Source organism: Falco peregrinus, chromosome 6 (genome assembly GCF_023634155.1).
Source record: "Falco peregrinus isolate bFalPer1 chromosome 6, bFalPer1.pri, whole genome shotgun sequence".
In the NCBI taxonomy this organism is placed as follows: Eukaryota; Metazoa; Chordata; class Aves; order Falconiformes; family Falconidae; genus Falco; species Falco peregrinus.
In genome coordinates, this window is record NC_073726.1 from 24,140,940 (window position 1) to 24,167,468 (window position 26,529).

Here is a 26,529-nt window from a genome sequence, read left to right on the forward strand (position 1 = left end):
AGAAGTCCCATTAAAGCCAATGGCCAGGTATGGGCAGTAAAGGGACATTCCTCAGTTGCACCATAGAAATAGAAGGAACCTGTTTCTTCACCTCAGGTGTGGGCTAGGAAGGCGTTGGACAGCCTCTTCTGTAAAGACTGTTCTATAGCAGAAGGAATGAGATGCCCACCATGTGCATGTACAAGGCAATTTGTTCCTTTCATTAGATAGTGATCTTGTTTTGGGTAGAATCATATTCTGAATTCCAAATGATTTAATTCATTAGTTCAGAGAGGGAAGGCATATTAACTGACACCTGGGAATGTGAAGGTTTCTTGTCTGTTCACATCATCCTATAAGCAATCTCAAAGAACACATAGCCGTATCTGTATCTTCTCCCACTGGTGAATAGATGCTCCTTTTCTTGTGAATTTATCAGGCTGGTTTTGTTCTCCATCTTTCAGATGAGGACATGGTATTAGGACTACTGTGGGCCAATGTTAGCTCATGTGCTGCTTTTCAGCAATATGGTGCAGATATAACTGCTTTCTGCTCCCCTTGCTCTGCACAGTAAGCAGAGTTATTTGGACAACTATCTGATTTTTTTATCATTCAGTGTTCACAATGTTCATAGTAGAAATTGCAGACAAATTCAGACATATGTGGCTTATGAATGTTAGAGATACTTGGCTTCAAAACCTGCCTCTTGAAATGAAATCATTTATATGGTCAAAGAAACATTAATTTCATGAGGTGGATGATAGGAATCTTCCTTTATGGCACTTTAGTTCAATGGTGCAAATATACAGACTAATATATTCGTGTATGTGTAGATGTTTATTTCAATATGAAGAATTTTTACTGCCAACTGTACCAAAGCGATAAGTGAAGGTTGTAAAATAGGGAATTATTCCAATGTAATTAATTTTTCATTGTCTGTACATGAATATATGTGCTTTATTGCCTCTTCAGTAGGCAGAATGGAAAATGTACACAGTTTTACCTATGGGCAATTCAACACAGTAATGAAACTATTCAGGTATGAAAATGCATCTCTCTTCTTTCTCCCTGTCACACAAGTGAGAACTGGCCCCTGCTGAGGCGTTGACCCAAAGTTGGGTCTTCATGAGGGGAGAATGAAAACCAGGGTGTTTTTCTGCATTTAGTTCTATATTGTTGGGTGAGTTGAATGGTGTAGCTTTGGCAGACAAAAATCAAAGCACCCTTCTAAACCTGCTTGAACACTGGACTCCTCTAGATTCAAACATAGCTTTGTATTTGTTGATATATATATGATATATAAATACGATTATATATAAATATGATCTATTTTTTATTCCTTTGAGTTCACATTGGATGATATATTTCTGGTTTTTTACCTACAACTAGTAATGAAAGGAGGGAACTGTGAATATCTGAATTACTTGCTGAGGAGAAGTGTTGTTCTGACCCATTTTATAAAAGATGTATTGAAATAAGGTCACAGCAGGCTTGAGTGACCTGTGGGAGTCCCTGTAGATTGGACTGTCTTTGCTGGCTGCTTTGAACTCATACTTTATTGATTTGAATGCCATCTTCAGATTTAACATAATCTTCAGAAGACAATTTAACTTCTTCAATAATATTTTCATGTTGAGAGCAATGCTTAATTTCACAGAGGAATAATTTTGCAGAGAGAGATGGCAAATGTTAACCTTTAAAAGCATAACGATTTATTCCCCTAATTCATTGTGGACTTCTACTGATTAGCATTAGGAGCTGATGGAGCTGTTATATTCACAGGTTATTGCCGTTACTGGGTACACTGATTTTTCTAGACACACACCCTTGGGAATCAGGCAGAAAGTCTGGCAGAGTTATATTACAGAACTGCCCGTGGATGTTCATTCCTGCCTTTCTCTGACGTGCCTGGCACCAAGCACACTGAACACAGTAGGTCTGTGGTATGATTGATGATTGACCTTAACGAGCAAAGCGCTTCCAGTTTCCTTTGTTATTCTTTTCTTTAGCTGAAGAAAAGAAAAATAGTGCTGTATCTACTGTAAAATAGATCCACATGGTTTTCAGGTTTAGTTTGTCAGAGAAATTACATTCCTTTCTTGGTGTCTCTAGCTGCTGCTTACAGGAAATCTTCGAAAGAGATTTAACATTGCTGTAGCATCTGTCTGCCCCTGAAGTTTTCCTTGCCTTTGCTGCAGACCTCAGATGCAGTGTTGTGTGTTCCCCAGGTGAAGGGGGCTGATTCCAAACGCTGATCATATTTCCATTTACACTTGTAAGGGGTGGCAGTTTATCTAACAATCACCCCCTGCCACCTTGTCTCTCTTCAGAAGTCAAGCTTTTGACTTCCTTCCAAGCAAGCCCATGGGAGCTCTGAAAATCCTTCTTTGAATATGCCCAAAGGACACTTGAGATTTTTTTATTGCGCTTCATAGCCCAAATGAAACCAACTGCCTAACAGATGATCACATACACCTTAGACAGATCACTGAACTCTGAACTGCCATTCTCCATTTCACAAGACCTTTAGAAAAAAATTGTATGTCAGGAACTGTAATGATAATAGCTAGGGGTCTTCCAGCAAGTGCGCACAACATAATAAGCTATTAGGTAAAGTACCTATTGCAAAAACTTTTACCTGGTCAGTGACAATGGTTTAAATGGTTTCTTCTCTCCTCATCATATTTCTTCCATTTGGATGTCCTAAATCGAAAGAACAAGTTAATTAGAGAAAAAAGAGGCAGAAATCCAGGCTCCTTTAACTATGAATGAAGTCTGCGTAGTAAATTGGAGCGGCAGGAGGAAGAAAATTCCAATTGGATTTGCAAATTGACTCTCTTCCACTCCCATTTGCAGAAATAAGGTCCATATGCCCAGCAAGCGATTGCAGCTGAAGGTAAAGCTCTGCGCCACAGAGGGTTTCTTGGCAGCAAATGAAAGGAGCACTGCCACTCTGTTATGTATGCCAGCTCTAATAAATCTGTGGATTAGTTTCCTGGCTGCCACAATTGAGCCAACTCAAAACCATATGGTTCTCCTTTCTTAAACATTGCCATTCGAAAGGAGCATGACCACCTCCCTTCCAGACTCATTTTTGTTCTGAGGAGAGCTCTGTAACAATAAGGAATCATAAATATAGGAGAAGTCTCTGACTTTATTTATCCCTGTTGCCTCGTCCAGCTGATGGTATGAGATCAGAAATGCATTTTATTGGCCTTCTTGCAATTTCCTTCTGTTTACAGTCTGCCCTCTGCTTCTCTTTATGAATTGGAGCGTGGCACAGCATGTTCATCTGGCTTATTTATTTGCAAGGAAGACTGCCTGGGAAGTATTCTGAATCATACTTGTTATAATCCTAAAGAGTCTTATGAAACAGTTCAGTGGCTCTCAGGCTGAAAATGACATTTTGGTTCAGGGTTTTATTATTTATTTTATTTTTTTCCCAAAGATACAGTCTTACCTGTTAAGCGCTAATCTCCTTCTGCAAATGTGTCGGGGTCTGACCCAGCTGTTGTTCTTTTACAGATAGCTCTCACTTCTGGAAATAGTCTTGGTCAGCTATGGGACAACCCTCTGGCATGAGTGAGAGGTACAGGGCAAAGCCAGAGTAAAAGACTGGGTTACAATGGGTGTTTGCATATGATTCTGTATTCAGATGCTGAATCTGTTTGTCTGCAAGACAAGGTATACCCTGCTTCCTGAAATCAGTCTTGAACGTCTCTTCTAAATTACTATACTAAACCAAAGGGTCCCATTCTCTACATGTAAGTGGATGCAGCTTGGATGGTTGGTGTGGCTGCAGCATCAGCAGAGCTTTTTGTCAGGAGCTGTGAGCCTCCCATTGGGATACCTAAACAGGAGGTATATTCACTTTTCAACTACCACAGTTTAAAACCTTTTGTGTTCATGCTAGTGGAACTGACAACTCAAGAAATAGAAAAAAAGTCTATGTAATTGTAGTTCTATAGTGGTTTAACTTTTTTGGGTAGTGCTTTAACTGCTTTAGTTCAAGCTTCTTTTTTTTTTTTCTTCCCCTCTTTTATTTTTTTTTAGATAAGAAAAGCTTAACCTAAATCTTGATACCAAGATAATCTCCAGACTGAATATAGCTATACAGGAAAGTAACTTACTCTCCTTTTCAGATTCCTGCATTTGAAATAAGCCTCTTTATTAGCAACTAAAGTGTATCCACATTGGAGGGCTTGCACACTTTGACCCAAATCGATATCATTAAAGTAGTTTAATGCTTCTATGGAGGCAAAGGCACTCTTTAGAGGGGCAGCAACAGATTTCATTAAACTAGTTGTGTTTTCACCAGGTAATCACTGTACAAACCATTTTCTGTTTTGCCTGGGTTGCATCTCTCCTCTTACCTCTCTTTTTTAATTTTTTATTCCTCTTTTTGGGCCCATCAAGATGCATCACTCTAAAAAATGCTTTCTCAATACAGCAAAGAAATAACTGTAGATTTCTAATCCCCCCCCCCCCCCTTGGTTTTGTATATGAGATAAGCAATGACTTACCCTGTCTCCAAGCAGTGCAGTAGAGTCTGAGGAGTTTTAGAAGGTGAAGTGGAAAATGATCCCCCTTCTGTTGCCTGATACCATCTGACGAACTTGATACCTAGACTCACCAGCAGATTACTTTCAGCTGTAGAGTCTTTTTGCATTTCTATGTTTTCTCAGTGGACTTGCAGTTTTGGACAGTGCTACAAAATCAGGGATGTGTTATCTGAAGATCCTGCTGGCAAAAGGATGGTCCTGGGCTGGGGATGCTGGGATGTGGCATGCAGAAATTCCCATTTCTGCCACCGGATGCCTGTATGGTCTTTCTCAAATTCATATCAGCTATTTCCTTTTCCTCAGCATTTGTTAGTACTAATTGATCTCCTTCTGTTTATATTGTAAGCCTACTGGAGAAACAGTTGCTTACTTCTCTGTGAGTGCCTTGTACACACCTTAGCTAGTGGCTTCTGCGCACTGCAAAATATACGTAACAGATTCAGGTTTGCCTTTACTGTTTCCCTTAAAATGCCTTGATCACTTATAACTAAAGCTGCCACCAGATCGTTAAACTACAAGGACTGAAACTGAAGGCCAAGGTGGCCTGAAATTCTGTGCCTTGGATACCCCAAAAGGAAAGAAAACCCCACAAATAAAGGGAACTGTGATAAACTGAAGCAATGGCAGAAGAAGCTGAGCATGTGAAAGGTGGGAGACAACACAGAGAAAATGGGAGAGGTGGTCAAATTGCTCTGGAAAAAGACTGGAAGTCTGGCCTTACTGGGTGGCCTTGCCAGCTCTATGTCCTGGTGAGGTCTCACCCTCCCACCAGGAGAAGACCTGGGGCAGAAGTAGGAATCATTTGAACCCTGCACTCAGTTTTGCAGCTGCTCAATTTTAGTTGTCCCCATTTCATCCCCAGGTGCAGGGGAATAGTGAGGCAGGCAATGTGTGTAGCTCATGGCTGCTGTAGAACGCCAATTGCTCCTATAAAATGGAGCATCCCTCCGCAAACCTGGCTCCCCCAGAGCCCTCTCCTGCACTGCTAATGCATCATGTTTCTTGGTTAATTCAGACAGCATGGTACCAGCCCTCCCCCATCATGAACATCAGAGCTGTTATTGCTTCCTCAGGCACAGTCTATTGCTTTGGGGCAGATAAACTCTTTAAGGCAAATATATGGGACCAAATCCATTCCTGGTGCAACTCCATTGAAGTCACCAGGGTTTTATACCTGAGAGAGATGTGAAGCTTATTGCATAAAAGTGGAATTTTTTCATCTTCCTTTCATTTACCTCTCTATGAATTTGAAATGAGCTCCTCTGCTCATGACTTATTTATGTTGAGCCATACACTTAAACACTGGAGTTCTTTTTTTTAAACATGATGTACACTACTGTTCCTACTGGATATGCTCAAATGATTAGCCAGTAAAAGGAAAACATTGTGGGACAGCATCAGCTAATGCTCTCCTTTCTCCCTCTGAAGCACAATAAAGGGACTGCACAATTCGGATTTTTTTTTATTCCTCAGCTCTCCAAGGAAGAAACTTTCGTCATTAACGGGGAGGCTGTTGTACGTGAAAGGGGAACAGCATCCTGCAAAGCTGTTCTCAGAACTCTAAACACAGATTTGTCCCAGCATCACTGAAAAGCCCTCAGATGATCAGATGATCTCAGAGAGCATTTTTCATACTGTAGTGAATTTTACAGGTAAGGCAAATGGTTGCAGAGACACAGATGCAGGTTCAAAAGCAGCCTTTAGGCCCCCTGCTATCTATGAACCTGCAAAGTGGGAGTCTTTCATCCCTTTTTCCTTCAGTTTGAGCTCACATAGATATCGGTTTACAGAGGAATATTGCACTTCAACAGAAGAGGCCAAATAAATATCGAAGAGGAGTGAAGCTTGGGGGATATGCGTGAACATAAAGTGCATGGCTTTGCATGGATGTGATCACCATGATCTGCATGGGAAGTCCAGTTTCAGTGCACTTCTCCAGCTAAACAGAATCCCCTAATCCCTCCCACCAAACCTCCCTCTCAGGAGTCGGCTCAGTTTGAAGGAATTTTTTGTGCTCCATTTTTACAATTTGGGCAGAGCTATTTCAGGAGATGAAAAGGAATCCCAGCATTTAGCTATGCTCCAGAGCCATAAGAAATGTAGTCTCTCTATTCATCTGGGAGTGTCCCAAAGGTACCATTTGACTCAGCGCCTTCTTCTGAAGAGGTATCTCTAAAAAATCATTAGAGCAAAACTGCTCAAGCCAGGTGTCTGTACTACCTTCTAAGCTGACCCACATTCATCAGTGCTACAGTAAGCCTTGGTCAGGTTGTTAACATATGTAACTTGTGTGTTGTTGGGATGTTGAAAGTCTTTGAGGTGTCTCTTAGGTGGTGGTGTGCACCCTAGGAATATCACGCCATAGGACATACGCATACAGATAGTATGCTGCTTGGGAGATGTCAGGAAAGAGAAACAACAGCAAAAAAGGGCTTTTTCTGAACAAATCAACAAGTGTTGCTATGGACAGCATTGCAGGAATAAGTTCTTGAGATGTATGAGCCAGGATGACAACTTACCAAATACCTTCTAGGGTTGAGTATGGAGGTGATACTTTTTACTACAAGGGTGGGATAGACAAGAGCAGAAACTTGGACAACCAGGTAGAATGAGACTTTGAGAAATAAGCCAAGTAAGAAGACAGACTTCTGTAGAAGTTCAGTATTTTGACCAAAGCTGGAAGCTTTTTAAATTTCTGTGTTAGGTTTTTATTACTAGTGCTAAATGAGGCTCATTTCGAACTGAACAGGGAAATCATCTGACCCAATGCAGTCTCCACAATATATATGCTTACACCTGTGCTATTTGTCTCAACACCTTGTTTTATCAGAGGAGAGAAACAGATGTTTTGAGGACCTGACTCATCATTCCAATTTAGCTAAAATTGGGCAAAATGGTTCATGACCTGAACACTCTTGTTTCCATTAAGAGAACAGAGAGCCCCAGCAGCCAGCTTGGATCAGGTGTCTCAGCTGGGAACATCCCTTTCCAGACTTGTGTTTCAATATTTTATTTTCTTTATTCAATGAAATTTGCAGGGAAAATCACATTATGAGTACTCTAGCTTGTGCCATAGGCCACAGTGGTTAGTTTAAATGTGTGCAATGCATACTTTAAATAATGACATCTGTATTTACACATGACTCTGGGAAATAGCTTTAGCTCATCCTTTAAATGTCTCTCTATATAAGAAGCTTCATCTTTGCCGACAAAGAGAAGATTTAGTGGGTGTTTAGTGTAACTGATTATCTGCTGATTCAATCAATTATGTGAACCTGGAGCCAAAGGGAACATTAGGTGGCTTTGTGCTGGTATTGCAGCTGCTCTGTTGCTGACCCTGTGACATGTTCGCTATCTGGTGTAAATATTTGCATCTGTCAGAGAAACCTGGCCTGTCCCCTACTGCCAAATTGTTCTGCTACAGAGACTGAAATCTTCCTTATTAGTTTGCATAAGGGCAAGTGCAACCTGTTCAGAATTCAGGTGGAATAAGTTGACTGGACAGTAAAAGAAATTTTTGAAAAAAATAAATGCCAGCTCAGCCTTCAATACAGCTGAAAAGGTTTCCAAAGTAGAGCCTTTTCAAAGCCTGCTCTTGCCTTTAGTGGCTTTTCTGTTCTGTCTTTACACAGTTACCTTTTGTACTGAAGATGTTTTCCCAGTTGCATGGATGTAAAAGCAAAGAAAATGAGGCTGACAGTGATCCTGTGTGGAGTAAATTGCAAAGGCAGATATCGATGAGGAAAATGACCAGCAGTTCTGCATCGGAAAGGCCTCTGAAAGTGAAATTCCTTCTCTGCAGCTGATCCTTCCCTCCACTCAGAGCAAACAGCACGACGATGCACGGGATCCAACCAACTGCTTCAGTTAGGGTGACCTTTCACAAGCAATGACTGACACTGGGACTTCAGCACAGCAATTCTTAGTGCGTTTTGCTTCAGCTGCCTGGAGAACGGGGAGAAATATTCATATATACGCTAACTGTATATGCTTGCTTCAGGCTCACTCTCACCCACCAAACAAGAGCGCAACCAAATGCACTTCCACCTGGAGACTTGTTACTGTCTGAAAGGTAGGTTTGGGAGGACCACATCTTGGCTGTCCCTTCCAGCTTAACCTGGGATGTTGAGGTTGAGGATGAGCCTGACCTCTTCCTTCCTGACCTCATCCTCTTTTGCTGACCTCATCCTCTGTACCTGACCTCATGCTTCCTACTGCCTGACAAGGAAGGGAGATCACAGGAGCTGCTTCTCTGTCCCAGATGTCCTTCCCATCACTGCTGGGGATCTCTGATGCTCAGGTGGTTGCTCCATACCTCTTGCTTCTGACAGCAGAGAGGGGATGGGGCTGGCACAGCCTGTGGCAGGAGGTGAAGCCCTTGCATCACCCAGACGCAGGAGAACTTCTCAGGTCACACTTCAGGCACAGCTCTTAGGAAGTGATGTCCCTGCTTTTCCTAATGAGAAACAACAACCCTGAGGGCTGACATTTCCAAGGCTCTGATTTCACTGGCAAAATATCTCAGCAGTTCATCATGCTTCTTTGGAAGAAATGGCCATGCCTGACAGTGATGTGGTGCATGGACCTGGCACACTTTGGTTCTGAGCAGGTGGCGCTGGGTCAGTGGGACGTGTGCTGTGGGCTGATACAGGACAGCCAGCAGTTCTGGCAGCTCACTGCTGGAAAATTGGAAAACTGGCATATCTGTTTGTCTCACAGTTCCTCCATTCTGTCTGTCTGTCTGTCTGTCTGCCCTTCTAGTATCTCAGACTGTAAATCCTTTAAGTAAGGAAACAACATCAAAAGTCTTTCTAGTGTCATAGCAGCATGGCAGCTGGAATAGAGCACAGATAATAATTGAGGCATGGGATCACTCTGATACAAATGGAGGTCAAAATCAGCATCTGTCTTAGCCCTCTGTTTTAACTGGCTTCACTTCTCAATTACCCTGATGAGACCGAGAGAGCAAAAAAGACAAAACCACAATACAACTGTTACAATAAAGTTCTTTTACTGTAAGGACATAATGCGTTAGTTGTCATAGACTGGGAATAAGGGGTCATCCTGTGTTTAGAATTGAATTTTTAATGCTCACAGACTGACAAGCTTAGGTAAATCTTAGAATTATAGGATTGTTTCAGTCAGAAATCACATGGCAGCACAGCCTGCAAACAAACTCCTTTTGGGGGATGTGAGAAAGCATCAAAAAGACATTAGCACATTGGCTAATTTCTAATATTAGTAATATTAATTAACATAATAACATTAATTTCTAAGTACTAAGGGATACAAAATAAGAAGGTATATATATATAAAAGACATCTTGGGCTAAAGCACTTTGAAAGATCCCTTCAAATAGTCCTTTGCTTTCCTTTTTTTAAAAAGTTTTTTTTCTATGGGGCCAAATTATTGCTCAAAAAAATTGTGAGGACAACGAATTGTTCCAAGAGACTCTGAGTGCTTTGGGTGAAGAGAGGTGGCATTCCTGAAGGCTTCGGGGTGAAAGCCTGCAATATTTGCCTGGAGCCCCATGTCATCAGGAGGGCACTATAGAGGCTGATAATGCAAATTATTAGTTCTGTCAGTTGAAAGAAAGGGCTCAAGGTCCACCCAAGAAGGAGACCCAGTGGTCTTATAAATATGATGTTGTTTCTGGTTTTCCAGCAGCCACTGCTGGACTGCAGAGACTGCTCTGATCATGCAGAACGTAACAGCAGGGTGATACACGCCATGGGCTAAAAACAGAGCAGCTTGTCTGGAAATATGGCTGAGATACACATATGCTTTCAGTACTTGGAATAAAGGTTTGGTCATTTTTTATGAGAAGCTTTTGATCAAGGAATGGTGATGCCTTCTCTCCTTTCTGTCATGAGATCTGCCTGGATAATCAATATCACTCCTTTCTGGTATTAAAATCCTCAAACATCCATGGACCCTTGATGGGACAGATGTTTTGCCATACTTTCACAGATGCGAGGAGGCTCTGGGTGCAGCTTCTTGTTTGCATTGCTAAGCCATTGCTTGTGAGACTAGCATGCAATTAATTTAAAAGTGTTCATTGAAATTTTCTGCCATAGTCGAACTTAGAGTCCAGATGGTGCTGATGGAACCTGATGGAAAATAAAAGGGAAGGTTTTTAGATACGACTCCCTTTTAACCGATGAACCCACGCTGGTATGTCAATTAGTTGGAATTGGCTTAAACCCCTGAGTGCATAAATAGATAAACTCAGGTTTACCTGTGAAGCCAGGTCTGTCTGTAGGTTCTTCTACCAAGCTGCCAGTTCCAGTTTAGCTATATAGCTGTTGGCTCTCTCTGAGGTCTTTTTGCCTCCAGGTTGGTCTAACAGCCCTGTAACCTATCTGCAAGAGATTTTGCTGGGATGTCCAAAGGGGTCACTGACCCAGTTGCCCACCCTGCTCCTCTCCAAGCAGCTGTGGTCTCTGTGGCCACTTTGGTTGGATAGAAAAAGCAAGGAAAGCTGAAACTGCCACCGAGGAGCAAACACCCACCATGGGAAGCTGTCCTGGCTAAAGGAGTGGAAGCCATGGGATAGAGTTTATAAGTCCGTTACAGATGTTCAGCACTGAATTTGTTAAGTGCAGAAGTAATGACAGAGGATCACTTGAGGAACTGTAATCTTCCTATACAATAAGATCTCTCTTGCTGTCCAGTTTTTCAGGGGAAATGTTGCCTTGACAACGTAATCCACTTGGCAGGGGCCTGCTGTCTTTTAAGGGAGGCTGATCTGGAAGCACCTGAGTGAAACATTTCACCGCGACATCAGCTGCAGCACATGCCCCTCTAAAACCCTTCAGGACTGTCAGGAGAGAGAAAAGGAATGGGAGGGGGAGGGAACAAGACTGTAGGATCCCTCTCACAGGAGATGGGTGCTCAATGCAGGAGTGGGTACAGACCACAGCTCCAGGCTGGGGATGCACAATGCTGCTTTCAACCCCCCTGACTCAAAAAAAGCCAAGGGTGCAATCTCATGTTACCGTGCTATCAACATGGTGCAGGTGGCAAACCTCATGCTGCTGCTTTCTCTTGCTTTAAACCAGCAGTATGGGGGTGTGCTAAGTACAGACACATTCATCTGGCTCCCATTTCAGATTTTGCTTGTTTCCCAGTTTTGCATTTTAAGCTCTGATTGCATCCCGTCACTTTCATTTCAAAGGTCTTCACAGAATAAATTCTGATATTTAAATATTTTTACAAGTTCCGTAGCAGGGCAGTGCAGCCTTTGCAGAAAAGTGTTTATGGTAGTGAGGATATAAACAGTGATTTACAAGCTGTCCAGAGAGGAGGAAGTATGTGGCATTTATTTGGCTGTAATACACTATCTCCCTAATTACCTCATATCCTAGGACATCCTTAATGCTTTACAAGAGAAGCACAAAGAAATGAAGGTACAAAGCATGCTCCTACAGCTTATGTTTTCTTGCTAATAAACACCTAATATTCTCTTAGAGTTGATTTATGCAGCTGTGAATGTTTTGTATGAAGTGTCTGTTCAAGTCTCCCTTTAAGACATCATAAATGCAGCTTTGTTTGCAAAGTTAAGACAACGGCATACAGTTTGGTAAATGGGTCTATAAAAACTACAAAAAGCATGAAGAAAATCCTGCCTTTAGTGAAGAGACTCATAGGTCATAGGAAATTAATCCAGCATAACCATACACATCAGCTCTTAGTTCCTGTCTTCACTCCAAACGTTGGACATTGAAGCATCCAATCCATCAGAAAAACCTAGTATTTTTTAAAAGCCATAGCTGATGGTGAAATGACTGCATCCTTGGGTAAATTATTCCAATAATTAATTATTCTTGTTAAAAATATGCAGCGCAATTTATATTGCAAGCCTCAGCTATCAGCCACTGGATATTTTTACAGCATTTCCTGCTAAATAAAAAAACCCTCTTGAATAAAATAATTTATGTTAAGTGGATTCTTCAAGATGATCAAAGAGATAAATCATGTTCTGTTGGTGTTTAAAAGTCTACAAAGAAAAGAAAATAGCAAATAACACGTTTGAAGTTCAGTTTCGTTGAAGTCTTCTGAATATTGAACTGTTTTATACAGGGCTGTATCCTCCTTGCAGCTCCTATTGGATGTGTGTTCACAATGTTACATACTCTAAGCCTCAGCAACAGATTCCTCTAAAGAGTCTGAATTTTAGATCAAGTAAATGCAGAATTAATTTCAGCCCTTCCCTTTGCAACTTCATTCATTCAACAGAGGCTTTCGGTCACTGGAGGTTTCAAGACTGGCTATTAGTTGTTCCGACAGAGGACCCCGGTAGATTTGGTATGTGACAAAATGATGGAGTCACCGATATTTGTCGATGGTTACAACAACCTTGGAGAGATGCTGCAGTTTCCACCTCCTTGTAATGCAAATTACCTGTGGCACCTCTGTCCCACAGAGTAGCAATGGCAAGCACTGACCATGCAAAAGCAACTGTTGTTCCCATCACGAGCCATCAGCCCAAAGGTAGAAGACAAACTAATGTGGATGTAAAAATGTCATATTGCAGCCCATCCTTTGGTTTATTTGATCTTTTTTTCTTCTGTGAGGTTAGCAGTCAGAATGAAATTCCTTTTCATAGCTGCAGTTAATCACGTTTATCACTGTGATAGCTGGAGACCAACATGATCCCACAACCCAACAGGGTTTTCCTGTGACTGATGCTATGTATACAGCAAAGACATGTTCAATTAAAGGTCATCTGTATCTCACGACAGAATTCACAGCCTAAGCCAAGGAGCCAGACGTGGCTGTGAGCTGGGGGCACCTCAGGCGGCAGGTGCCACCTGCGGCCCCATCCAGGCTCTCACTGAGCAATAAGACAACCCACCACAGTGACCAACACTATGTGACACATCAGCACAACCCTGGTGCCCGGTCCATGCTGTTGGCATGGACATTGCAGCTGTATGGGACAGAGAAAAGATTTCATTTCTTTCCTTGGGTATAAAACCTTCCAGTTTGGCGATGGGAAACCCAGTCAGTAGCTGCCACCATCTTCAGCCAGCAGTTTTAGCTTTGCAAATGGATTTATTTAAAATATTGTTGCCGTGGTTGTGGCCACTACAGGACATCTGTATCTGCTTGCTCCTGTATCTGCATATTAAGCTTGAGTTTTTGGTCTGCTTTAGTGTGTCATGGGTAAGAAGTAAAATCAGTTCTTTTTTCATTTCATATAAAATGAGGTTGGAGGTTACGGCTGCTCTGTTGGTGTAACTATCGATCAGGTGCTAAGCTTGACTGCCTTGATGCTAACCTGTTTTGTACTGATAATACTAAAATCGTGGGATCTTATGAGAACCATAAATCCCTCCCAGTAGAGACCTGGTAGATATTTATGCAGTTGGCTTTGCTGATATCATCTTTCATCCGTACTTAGTTTAAAGTTTTCTAAGGTAATGCTGTGAAAGTAGTAAACTTATCCTGTTGGGGATTCAGATCAAACTCTGGCACTTCTGCACCCCCAGGAAAGCCTATACTGCTTAGTTGACGCTCTCAGACTTGAAATCCGTATCCAGCGATTAATAATCTTTGCCTGGTTTTCAAATCCTTTTTGGGGTGCTAGCATTCCCTCAATCCATTGCTATTGATCACGCTTCATGCCCAAAATCAGAAAGATGCCAGAAAATCTCTGAATGCAGACCATTCACTCATACTCTTATCAAGCCTGAGGCTCTCAGCTGAGCTGATAGTGAACCTGCTACGTAGTGTCTATAAACCACAGATCCTGGAGCAGGCTGCCCTGGAGAGGTCTGGTGGACCTCAGGTCTTGTCTGATTTTATCTTAAAAACTGCTTACTCAACTGCTGTTGCAACTGGAGAAAAAAATCACCTTTTTTTTCAGTGTGCTATTACAGTCTCCAATGTCAGCCTCATCCTCACTGTAGTTCTTGAAACTGCTGCAGGGAATTGACAAGCCTGTCACATTCTGCTCTGATGGGATAAGGGCTCTTTCGCTCAGCACCTCAGTAGTAAACACCACAGAGGGTAAGGGGACTTGGCATTCTGGGTTAGCCTCCTCTTGTGTTACATACAAATCTTAGCAAGTATTTCTCCACTGCCACAGTTGAAGAGACTTCCCACTCCTCGTGTTTCCAAGAAATCCAACCAGCCCCATCCCTCTGTGCTATAGGGACTTGACTGTTAAGGACCTAGCATGGGATCCCTTTGGAACAGCCCGTATTATTGTGGCTTTGTCTCACCAAGCCAAGGAGCTTTGGGTTTGGTGGATACTGTGATATACCCACACGTCCAAAAGACTGTTTGTGAGTCTGCTGGTATGAACTGCCCTAGATACCAAACATGCTGCACAGGCATATGGTAGCAAGCCCCTGCACTGTAACCCATGTGCACTGATTCTTGCCCTGCTGTTGACCCACCATCACACATCAGTAATCACAGTATTAAATAGAGCTTTCTGTAACAAATCCTGGGAGATTTCTGTGAGAGATTTCATTGTTGCCTCAAGAAACTCTCTTGTTCTTTAGCTTTTAATACAGTAATTAGAAAAAAAAATGAAATGAGTAATATTAAGCAGCTCAGTCATGCACTTGAAAGTCAGGAACTGCTTCAAGCTTCCTTGGGCAACTGCAGCAACTAACCCACATAGCTGTTTCCTGCTGTCACCCTGCCCTGCCAGGATGAGCTCCTGCCTTGGGTTTGCATGGCAAGGTTTTGGCAGTGGGGGTCTATGGAGGTGGCTTCTGTAAGAAGCTCCAGGAAGCTTCCCCCATGCCCGATTGAGCCCATGCCAGCCAGCTTGTGTGGTGGATTGGCCCCATCCCCATCCCCCTGTGCTGCTCAGGGGCAGGAGGGAGAGAAATCGGGAGTGAAATTGAGTCTGGGAAGAAAGGAGGAGCGGGGGAAAGGTGTTTTTAAGATTTGGTTTTATTTCTCATTATCCTACTCTGAACTGATGGGTAATAAATTAATTTCCCAGAGTCGAGCCTGTTTTGCCCATGGCGGTAACTGCTGAGTGATCTCCCCGTCCTTACCTTGACCCATGAGCCTTTCGCTGTATTTTCTCTCCCCTTCCCGGCTGAAGGGGGCAGTGACAAGTGGCTGTGGTGGGCATCTGGTGCCCAGCCAGGGTCTACCCACCACAGCTCCTACTCCCACTCCTCTGCTTGTCTCTCCCTCCCTGATTTTCCTCCGTGCCCACTGACGGTCATTCCCCATAACCCTAACTCTCCCTCAACAACTGTCTCATCAGATCTCAGGTTTCTTCTCTTGTTTGGGTCCTTTTTTTATGTTCTTTGTCCAGCTAGACATATTTCTGTCATCCATACCTTTCTCTTGGTGGCTCCAGGTTTTCCCCAAATCCTCAGCTAATCCCATCTCTCCCTCACTTTCACCCAGTCCTCGTGTGTCTCCTCACCACCTCCACATTGTTCTCTCCCTCTAGGCTTTCTTTCCTTCTCCATTCCTTGTGCTTTCTCTCATTAAATCCCAGTTACTAGAAGCACACAGGAGCAATCACTACTAGAAGAACCTTTCCAAGCAGGTGGAAACGTGGGCTCTTGCTCAAAGAAGACAATATGTGCACAGTCTGGTGAACTTTAAAAGATATTCAAAGTTCAAGCATTCTATTTGGGATGCAAAAAAATATATAATCATACCTTGTCTTTCCCAAACAAATGCAAACTTTAGTTTTTTTCCCGAAGATACACAGTGTAACTGAGTGAGCAGATTTCCATGGAATAGCAAAACTCTACAGTGTGATCATGGTGCACAGACCACGCTTAACAGCTTTCAAGTGGTTGCTGTACGGCCTGAGGTCTGTACAATTTTTCAGATTACTGGGGATATTGGAAAATGCCTTCATTACGCCCCCCTCACTGCCCTCCCATCTTACTCTCATAGACAACTCTAACTTTTGCCTGAATTTAAGGGGAGGAGGCAGTAATCATCCAGAATGGCAATTTCAGCCTGCATTATTAAACATGAGGAAACCATTAGCAGTCTGGAAAGAGTTTTCCAGCTCAGGGAGAGCACACGCCCTTAATAATGTATATCTCCATGGTGGTCCAAAAAAAAATTGTTCCTGACCTGCAAGTATCCATTTATACCAAATGTTTGGTGTTGCTTCTTCATACACCAAATACAGCAGCAGAATTTTACATGTTGTGCTTTACAGATTAGCACAAATGTAAGTGTTCTGAAAGAGCAGCGAAATGTTTTCTACTTCTGGCTTTTCACACCAGCAGTCATGTGGCCCCATATGTGAAGGCAGTCCATTTGTGTCAGCTATACTTTTTTCCCCTGAATACAATCAAGCTTCCTCTCTGTGCATTGCACCTTTTTTTCATCTTTCCAGCACCATGTTTAGATCTGCATTGATTACACCATTTGTTTTCACGTTCTTTTTATCTTCTGGGACATGCATTTCTTCCAGTGTTGCCCTGATGATTTAGGACCAGTTACTTTTTCCTCCTTCCATACAGATTTGGCATCAGAAAGGGTGATTGCTTTAGAGCCTTTTTAAACTAAAAAAATGCCAAACCAATATTGCATTTCAAATGAACATAAAAAGAAGGCCTAAGACTCACACACAAACACCATGCCTGAATGAAGTTCTGATTTGCAGATAGGAAGAGATGTTTTGATTCGTCTTTGAACAGAGGTGTAGAGTAATAAGAGCCAGCACCTTTGTAAAAGAGGAAAAAAAAAAAAACCCCACACCAAAAAACACACCAGCTTAAAATAATTAGTCTCTAAGTCCTGCCAGTATGTTTTTCACATTGATGCTCCAAGTGAATGTGGAGAACACTCGCTTCTGGATCCAGCAGTCTACAATCAGATCAGTCTTCATAATGCAAATACCAGAGCAGACAGTAAAAATGAGTGCAAGACTGATATGCTTGGAAGCTGTGTGATGCACTCCTGGTAGTCTGGAAGTCTTGGCTGTAATACGAAGGAAGCAAGGTCAAAAAGCATGGCTAGTGAGCATTTTTCAGTGTTAGCAGACCATGTCTCTGTTAGACTGCAGTATGCTCTCAGAACTGTCTGGTTATTTCCCTGTGAACCTGCATTGATTTTCTTGCAGATTACATTAGTTCCAGTCACAAAAGAAATTGTATCTGTTCTGCAGCTAATGCAAACCTACAGCTAGCATTTTCCTGAAGGCTGCTTTTTCATGTCAAATGCAAGTAGTCAAGTACATCTGGGAGCATGCACGGCTTTCTAGAAAGAACTTCTACATGAAAGATAATGAAGAGTTGGTATCAGCTAGCACTGAGAGTTCTAGTAACTGTAATGCGTGCTATATTCATTATTGTATTCTCAAACTTATTTATATTTAGAAACTTCAGAGAAAGCATCCTTAAAGTCTAATTCAACCCATAGGTATCCTTAATTGCCAAGGGTAATTAAAAATAAATAAAAACCTAAATGAAAACAAAAAACCCTGGGGTTCCTGTGGGCATCTCAAGACAATTCTGTGACTGGTCCTCTGAGGTGAAGCAGTCTTATCCAGCTGAGACAGGGCATCTCTCTGCAAAGCTGGTGAAATGACTTTTTCAGCCCTGGCCTCCTTTGCCATTATTATATCTGACTTCTATCATGTCATTTTGTTCATAAGAGATATTTTTTCATGAACTATCATCTTCCTCCTACTTTTTAATATTTCTTTTTTCCTTCCTCTCTCCCTTCTTGATCCTTTTTTTTCTGGTTGGGTTTTTTTTTTTTTTCCTTCTTTTCATTCCATTCCATTCTTTCCCCAGAACTCAAATTGCTTTGCAATTAAGGCTACACAAATCTGTGATCACCATATAAATAACCAGGAGACTGCTCTCTCAGAAGTGAAGAACATGCCTTTCCCTACTCATTTCAATCGCTCATGATGTTCAGGGGAAAAGGGGTTAATACACTGCTTCTGCTGTTCCCATCACTTCCACACTTTGATGTATCCTGCTGAAGCAAGGTGTTTTTTCCTGGATAATTCCTCGCCCTCCTTTGCAGAGGGGTTTATGTTATGCAAAAGGCTGAGCTCAGCCCCAGAGTCCGTCAGACCAGCATGCAGAAATCCTTTCCAGGGGAAGTTTGTGGGCTGGGGGCTGTACGCCCAAGGCACAATCCTCTCCTGAAAGAGCTGGGATTCGTAAAGGCAAGACAAACACTGGGAGAAAAGAAGGACTTCCCCATTTTCCAGATGGGAGGGGCTGTGTCTAACCTTAAATTGCTTGTAGAATGTCACAATACATCTGAGATTTTATTTTTTATCTTTTATTTCATAGTCCTGCTTTTCCTCTTAGTGGTAAAGGGGGAGAGTTTTATCTAAATTTTGACACCTGAATGTTGAAAGCCCCCTACATCTCCTTTTATACCCAAGTCATCCCAAGGGTGAGGTGCTGGGTCTCATTCCTGCCATCAACTCTGAGAAGGGGTCAAGGGACCATCTCAGAGTTAGGTTGTAAGATCTGTGTTCTAGGGCTTTAAAATTAGTTGAGAAAATTCCTCCTCTAGTCGTCTCTGAAAGCTGTGAAGAAGGGGTTTTAGGCTCATTGATGTATCCTGAAGGTCTGATGAGGGCTGAAGGCTGAGAGATACAGAAGGATATTTAATCAACTGAGGTTGAGCAAGTGATGCTAATTCCAAACAGAGCAAAATGATTCCTTGCACAGCAAATATAAGCTTGAAATACCTGACTGGCTCTTGTAGCAGGGAGCAACAAGACAATCATGATTCAACTCTAGGATAAACAAGGAATTTCAAATCTAAGTCTGACATAAGAGCCATAAATCAACCGCTGATGCCAAAGTATTATGGCAAATAATATTTCATCTCCTGCACTGATCTGACAGCCGTGCAACTGCTTACAATGACGAAACCATCACACACAACTCTGACACGTCTTGCTCCTTTTTTGCTTAAATCTAAATATTGTTCCAACATGGAGCTTGGGTTAAACTTGCAAAATTTGCAAGTTTAAAAGAGATAGGGAAGAAATTTTTCCTAGAAGACAAATACAACACAAGGAAAATGGCATGCCACCTAATGAAGTAATTTAAATGCAAATGAGGAAAAAGGTATGTGAAAATTGCTGGGAGTTTTTTAAAAGAAGAAAAGTTTACTATTCATCAAAACGTTGTGATGTGATTTCAGGGTAAGCACTTCTGATGCCAAATTTCAGACCAGAGGGGATTTGAGCGTGGGGGTGGGGAGTGTGTTGGGTTTGTTTTAAGGCTGAGATGTCAACTGCCTCAGAACAGGGGTTTTAGAGTGAGTTGGCTGACAGCCTTAAGGACAGCAGTGGGAATAGCAACTCAGTAATTGATTTGGGATGAAATATTCATATAATCCCTGGGGAAGAGGCAGCCCAATACCCTTCTCAGCCCATATCACAGATGTCATCATTAAAGCTGGTGCTGCTCAATACACACTTTTGTTTGATTGGCATAGGACCCCCATCATTTTTTTGGTTGGATTTTACCAGATTTTTTTTTCTCATTTAATCCAGAAGACCTTTCAGTGTGGTGACATGATTTGGAGAGTTCTGGTTCAGAAAGACTGGCTGTGTTCCCACTGGGAAAAAAAAAAAAGGCATCCTGTAAAAACAGATGAATTGTAGTAACTCCTCTTGTGGGGGATGCTCAGCAATTAGATAGTGACATTAGGCTACAGTCAGAATAAAAAATTTAAGGAGCATTAAAATCATGTCTGTACTTTAGAGGCATACACATTGCACCATGGGTCTGGAAGTGCCGTGGTGACATTTCTCACCACGACAGTAAAGGGATTTCTTTGTGCCACATTATGGAGGTTCCCTAGCCCAATTTAAAGACAATGTCATGAATTTTAAACAGGCTGGGGAGACAACAAGGCTGTTGTGATCTTGCAAAACGAGACGATAGCCGATAGCCCTCGAGTGTGATAGGAGACAGGATACACATCATGTCCAGAATGGCCGCTTGAATCGTGCTAAATTGATAATTCTTTAATAATTGCTGAGCCTTATGCACTGTGCAGTGAGTGAGTCTCTCTCGGTAGCGTGGATTTGTGGAAGGGGGAAGGGAGGCTCCGTTTTCTCAGAGGTATAGCTGGAGCCTCCCTTGTAAGCCAGTAAAAGCTTGGTTGCTGCTGAATTCGACGAAAGATGCTGGATGCTGGTGTTGCCCCTAACAACCGTTGCTAAGAGACTCCTGCTGGCATACAGAAGGATTGAAATCGCTGCCGATTATGGCCCTATTTATCATAGTTGTATGAATAGTCTTGTTAAGAGAATGCATGACATATAAATTTAGTGTGCACATGATAGAAATGTAGCGCACACGTCACGAGAGGAGACTGCTATAGCAGGGTATTTGCTGGCTTATAAATAGTCATCTCAGCCCATACTTCCCTCTTACTGCTTTCGTGGTTCCTCATTAAAACTTTCAGGAGAGTCTATGAATTATAAAGCAGTGACTAACTGCTTAACAAATTGGCTTTTTATAGAAGAGTCTAGCAGGAGCAGGGGGATTAAAAATACTGACGGTGTTGGTCGGTGTACCATGACTATTAGGAAGCGGCGAGTGACGCATCATGATGGCCCAGTTCTGCTGCCAGTTGCTGCAGCTTGGGAGAGGAGCAAGTCCCTTGGCATCAGCATCTGATCTGGAGGATCCATCCTCCACCAGCCTGGATCTTAACTGGCCGCAAAATGAATGGCTTCTTTTCATCATTAGATCACTTTATTAGTAAATTACTGTAGCTCTTCTGATATAATTCACTTCCTGGGGTGAGAAGGATTTATGCCAATACTTGTTTTGTGTTTAATGGATTCATTATGCTTTTCATCATAAAATTCATCAATGTTAATTGAACGGATTAGCTAAATGTAATTAGAAGAGGGGTATGTAAGGGGGAGGGAGTGTGTCTCTATGTCTCTACTTTCTCCTAGAGCTCTTTGCTTTTAACCACTGCCTGAACATTAATTCCCCTCTCCCTGTTACCCTCCCCAGTTTGGCTAATCAATTTAAAATCTGCGTTCATGTCAAGGCTCGTATGGTATATTAGATTGAAGGTTAATTCAGGACCAAAAGACACATTACTGAAATTTTACAGACTGTTATTTTTTGGTGGTGGTGAGGCGGGTTGGTGTTTTTTCCCCAAAAATGTTCTATCTTGTAGAAGAGTTTCTTGGTTAGAAAATTATGCCAACTTGTAAGAAATGGCTGCGCAACCCAGTTATTGCCTTCTTAGTTGTGCAATGGTTGTTAACACACCTGATAATTACTTGCAGGCCTTGGCTGGGGGTGTTCAGGGACAGAGTGCCCGGTACAGTTGCTGAGTGGTCTGGTTTTGGCTGGCTATAAGTAAACTAAGCAGTGGTTAGGTTTCTGTAGCCACTTTTCCGGCAGCTAAGATAATTGAAGCTGCAGTAGCTGCCTGGGGGAGAAATGTCATACCTGCCTCACCATTTTCTTCATGTCAAGGATGCATTTATGTCAAAACTTTATAGGTCAATAAACAGCTACAAGGGAATTTCAGCTGTGGGATGTTAAAGTAATAGAGCTTCCATCCTCACAGAACATTAATGCTTCTAAATAGGCTAAACCCGGTTGTTTCAAATCTCAATTACATTTACTCGAAGATAGGAAGGTAGAACTCAGATCAATTCTTGCAAGGCAGAGAACACAGAAGAGAAGACCCTTGGGCTAGGTTTGGTAATGAAATTAAGTGCTTAAAATCTAAGTCCTGCGACTGCCAGATGTAGTGAGACCTTTGCAATAGGAGTGTTATAATGCCTCCAATCGTAAAAAATCCTTAAAGCTTAACTGTGCAGGGGTTTCACTATCATACATGAACCAAGCTTTGAAGGAAGCCCTGTGTCAAGTCAGCATGTGTCACAGCAGAACACAGCAGCCAGGAGAGAAAGAGCCAGCATCTGTGTCCTCAGGAGACCCAGCAACCTCACATCGGGTGAGGGTGCCTGGGGCATGAGGCAGATGGGAACACCAAATCCCTGTCGTCTGTGGAGCTGGCTGGGGAGCTGGCACGTGTCACAGGAGTGGGCCTGCAGTCAGTGGCAGGGCTGTCACTGCTGTGCGAGGCTGTGGAGTGTGCCTACATAGCATGTTCCTCTCCACACCGGTAGGCAATAGTGGGATCTAGAGAGGAGAAGGGGACCAGCCTGGATTCCTCTGATGAACAAAAAATACTGCTTGAATAAAGAGTCTGTAGCTGTTGCAGCAGAGAGGTGACATCCTGGCTCTGTTGGCTTTAGCTGGTTCTTCTCCCATCCCTCCAAGCAAATACAAAGTGGAGTTTGTCTACAAGGAAGTGTTAATGTTCACCTGTACTATATTTTAAGTACACATTTATAACTGCTTTCATTTTTCATTTTTTACAATAGTTATTCATGTTCTTTTCTATAGAAAGCGTGAGAGTGATGTTTTGTGTAAGAACAACTCCACTGTGGGCAGTCAGTAGTGTTTTTATTGTCAAAGCCAGGCAATAATCTCATGGAAAAAGAGATTTGGTGCCATAGTCTTCCTTCTAACATCCACCCAGTTCTGGTGAGAAACTCTTCAGCCATCTGTGCTGCTCAGCCTCTGAAAACACCCCAGGCTGTGTTTGGGGAGACTCTTCCAGCCGGGAGCTGGAGCAGACATCCATCCTTTGCAAAATGAAACTCACCTTTGCAAATGAGAGCAGGAGATGGTTGGGGCACAGAGAAGGGTGCAGTAAGGTAATACAAGTATGTAGGTTTGCTGGGGATCCCACAGGTGTGCTGTGAAATGCTGATTCCCACACGTGCAGCACAGTGTGCATTTGGAAGGAGGGCAGGATCTGTCCCAAGTCTTCTTGTGCTGAGACGTGGCAGCTCCCTCCCCAGCTTGTCCCATCTCCATCTCCATCAGGAGGGATGAAACTGCTCCATCAAGGAGAAAGATGACACTGATTTGGGGATAAGTCCAATGGAAGGGTTAAACGTTTTTCCAAGTCACCTTTCTCTGCTCGCTATAAATGTGAGCTCCCTCCTGAAAGGGGGCTGCCTTTTCCTCACCCAGTGATAAATCCTAAAACCTCACAGGAGCAAATGTTGTCATCTTAAAACCTCATTTGTTATCCCAGGGACATCAAGGGGGTCTGCATGCATACATCTACCTATGAACCCTCCTGTCCCCTCTCCATGTGTCATGGGCAGGGTTGGCAGCATCCCTTCTGCCCCTTCTCAGCCTCTGCTTTTGGGCAGTGGAAGGTGTGAAAGGATACTTTTAACCATCTGGAGGACAAGCCCGCAGAGGGAGCTGCGACACACGCTTTCCCGGAGGGTTGCCCGGCTCTCTGAGCCAGGAGCACACCCAGGTCCTCCCTTCACTGTTCCTGCAATGTGTACCCTGCTCCCGCAGCGTTGCCCTCCCAGGGCAGCAAAGCTCCAGTTTGCAAAGCCCTTTGCAAAGCCTGGCTTTGCTGCTCTTCTGGCTGCCAGTGTGGGCAGCGCGGGTGTGGGGACAGCTTTCCGGGGGGGACAACGGGGACTGTCCCTTCTCAAAGGTAGGAGCAAGGTTTAGCCTTCCGTTGCAGGTGCCAGCTCAGCTGCACTTCTTTTGGGGGACTCTTGGTCGCCTACGAAGTGGGCGACTAATTAAAAAAAGACGGGAGGGAATCTGCTGGCTCCCACCCTGTGGCAGTCTGTGCCAGCAGCTCTCACACTCGTGCTGCAGAGGGCAAATGTGGGGAGCACTGCAGGTCACCCTGGAGGGTGGATTGTGGCCAGCGCATGGGCATGGGGACGTACAGCAGTGAGGGACCTTTCTGACCAAGCCAGAGCAGGTGGCTTCACCCCCAAGCGCTTGTTTCATCAAGCGCGAAATCAGGAGAAGGTTATTTACCTTCTTTGAAAAGTGTGGTAAGGTTCTCTGTTGAAAAGAGCTGTGCAAGAGGTCATTCTTTATCTTCTGAATCTGTTTATGGGAACTTCTAATTTAACATTTCATTGCTGTTGTTCAGTAATAGACTTTTTTCAGCCCGTCTTGCAAGATCTATTATTGGTGTTCACTGGACCAGATCGAAGAGGGAAACTGATGTCTTTCATCACTTGATCTATACACAGTTCGCTACTTGGGAAGATAAAATATTCCATGCTTATTGAGAATCTGCATTATTGAGAATTCTATCAATGCTTGTTTTTATGCTTATCGACATTACATTTAGACTGGCTATTTGGCTGCTGTGTTGCATTTGACCGAGCTTAACTTTGTTTCTAGGTCACGGCAATCTCTTGCCCTGATAAAAGGTAAAGGGGGGAATTCTATTTTAAACACAAAATAATTATAATTTAATTTTTTTGAGATATGCACATTGATGCATACAAGCCTTGATATCTGCCCAGTCCACCGGGGAGTCATTTTGACTTTGAAGTGCAGAATTCTGTTCATATTTAATAATGAGTTCTTTTTAAAGTGAGGCTTAATGGAGGTTTGTTGATAATTATTCTGCCTCATTGATAAAGATCCCAAACACACAAGAGTTTCAAATTATTTCACAGCTGATTTATATGCACAAAGCATAATTAGGATCATGTAATTTCCTTGCTAGTTTGGTTCTCATTTGAATATAGAAAAATGTCACTTAGAAAAACTTTTATACTTTGTTGTTTGACTAATGCTGAAAAATCAAATACGAATTGCAACCAAAAAAACAGGTAGAAAGTGCTGCACGCTATTACTGAGTACTATTGAAATGCTGCTTTGAAGGCAGAAATATAAATTGTCTCGTGGGTGCTTTTAATGTACTCCTATATATTAACAGAGACCTTCGCAAATGTCAGTTTTATAAACACCTCTATGAGAAGGGAAGATGCTATTACCACCATTTTACAGATGAGGAGCTGCAGTGCAAGAGAGTTTAAGGTCAAAAATGTCCACTCAATTTAGATACATTATTGGAAGCACCTGGAACTTGATTTTTCACAGCATTATACAACACAATCTATATGTGAAGAACTACTAAGACGGACCACAGTATCAGTATTATGCCAGACCAAGTTCCAGGATTTTCTCTTGGCTTCAGCCTGGAGAAAAGGGAAAGCACAAGCTGTGGGCAAGCTGAGACTGAGGTACCCACTGCCATGTGGGAAACCAGTGGCAGAGGAAGGGGCAGAGTCTAGGTCTTCCCTGTGGTGTTCAACAAGACCTAACTGGGAACACTTAACAGTGGTGAGAAAGTGTGTTGTGATCAGTAAAATGATGGTTAGCAATTTTTTTTTTTTTTTTTGGGGGGGGAGGGGGTAGAAAAAGGGTGATGTTAACAGATGTACACATTGGGGGGGGGAAGATGTAAATGACTGAAATAGGCATTTCTGAAATTTTCAGATTAACAGTTCCTTTTCCATTGTGAAGTGATTTTTTTGCTTGGAGATTTTTCTTCATTTCTAACAAAGTTAAAAACCAACCTTACGCTGAAGTAGCAATTGCTGCATCCAGGGGAAGGAAGGAGTATTTGAATTACCAGACAGCAGCACTTTTCAGGAACTTATCTCAACATCTTGGCATGGGATGGAAAAGAAAATCCAAATTTTGAAGTCTGGTAAGACAGGAGCCCTTGTTCAGCTTTCTGTATAACCGCCTGCGCTTGTGTTAAGCCTAAACCACTTGTTTTCTTCCTGTACCTCTCTGCCATGCCCTTTGCAGACTTCCTGGACCCAGTAGTTCTACAGGCATCACCCTTCCAAGTTACTCAGCCACTGATTCATCATCAGCGATAGACCATCCTATGTCCTCAATGAAGCAACTTTCCTCCGGGAGAAAAAAAAGAAAATATGTGATCACGTAATGAAAGGCTGTTTCATAATATATAAGTACCAGGTGTGGGATTGAGCCTACCTAATTTAAGCTTCCAATTTGTATCTATAATTTCAGTGCCTAGCAACCCACTCCTGGGAGGGAGGGCTGAAAATCCCTGCGGCATTGGCAGAGAGGTAGGTGCCTCTGGACGTCTTCAGAGGGAGAAACAGGCTGCTGCAGTCGGGTGCCTG

General features: G+C 42.7%; 1 protein-coding gene and 1 long non-coding RNA gene across 3 annotated transcripts in view; one reads left to right on the plus strand and one right to left on the minus strand.

Annotated features, from left to right (window-relative positions):
* The window catches only part of LOC114012878 (uncharacterized), a 28,220-nt gene extending 25,308 nt beyond the window's left edge, over window positions 1-2,912 (minus strand). Inside the window, exon 1 of the long non-coding RNA XR_003555602.2 lies at window positions 2,618-2,912. This is a non-coding gene — a long non-coding RNA (uncharacterized LOC114012878). The remainder of the gene's footprint in view (window positions 1-2,617) is intronic.
* The window catches only part of FRMD4A (FERM domain containing 4A), a 387,455-nt gene that overhangs the window by 36,033 nt on the left and 324,893 nt on the right, over window positions 1-26,529 (plus strand). The window lies entirely within an intron of this gene.